This window comes from Phytophthora infestans, genomic scaffold (assembly GCF_000142945.1).
Source record: "Phytophthora infestans T30-4 supercont1.25 genomic scaffold, whole genome shotgun sequence".
Taxonomy (NCBI): domain Eukaryota; phylum Oomycota; class Peronosporomycetes; order Peronosporales; family Peronosporaceae; genus Phytophthora; species Phytophthora infestans.
The window spans coordinates 1,134,535-1,135,289 of NW_003303734.1; positions in this window are offsets into that span (position 1 = coordinate 1,134,535).

Below are 755 nucleotides of genomic sequence, written 5' to 3' on the forward strand. Positions count from 1 at the left end.
ACTCTTTGTTCGACTCACCTCCACTTGCACGCTGTGCTGGGGCGCCTACGACAACACCGCGCCATTATGCTTCTCCGCGAGGCAAACCATACATCTGGCTCTGTTTCCAACAGCTGCGCAGGACTACTGGTTAGGGCTGCTTAGCCTACCTCGTAGCCCGACTCATTGCGGGACAAGCTCGCTTTACGGCGTAGTCAAACAGCAGACACCCCTCAACCGTCGACTGAAGCCAGCGGCACAATCGTCGATCTGTCGAGTTCGTCCTACCACCACGCCGGTTTTGCCGTTTGTGTGTTGGTGTCGTCTCGACGTCAAAAGACTCGGGTGTGTGGCGATGGCTGGTGACTTGTTTGGACGAATCAGCTCGCTGTTGGCGCTTGGATGAATAGTTGAAGCCCAAACGTGCAATTCGATGCAAGAAGCGGGTGATAGAGGATAGCGCAAGTGCATGCAAATGTGCTGTATGTGAATGCGTGACTATATCGCGCGTGGGGGCGTCATAAATTCGTGTCAGATGTGGAGGTTAGGTTATCGATTTGCTGGGCGCATAGCGCAGTGGTAGCGCGTCCGCTGTACAATCCCCGGTGTGTCCAACTCTTTGTTCGACTCACCTCCACTTGCACGCTGTGCTGGGGCGCCTACGACAACACCGCGCCATTATGCTTCTCCGCGAGGCAAACCATACATCTGGCTCTGTTTCCAACAGCTGCGCAGGACTACTGGTTAGGGCTGCTTAGCCTACCTCGTAGCCCGAC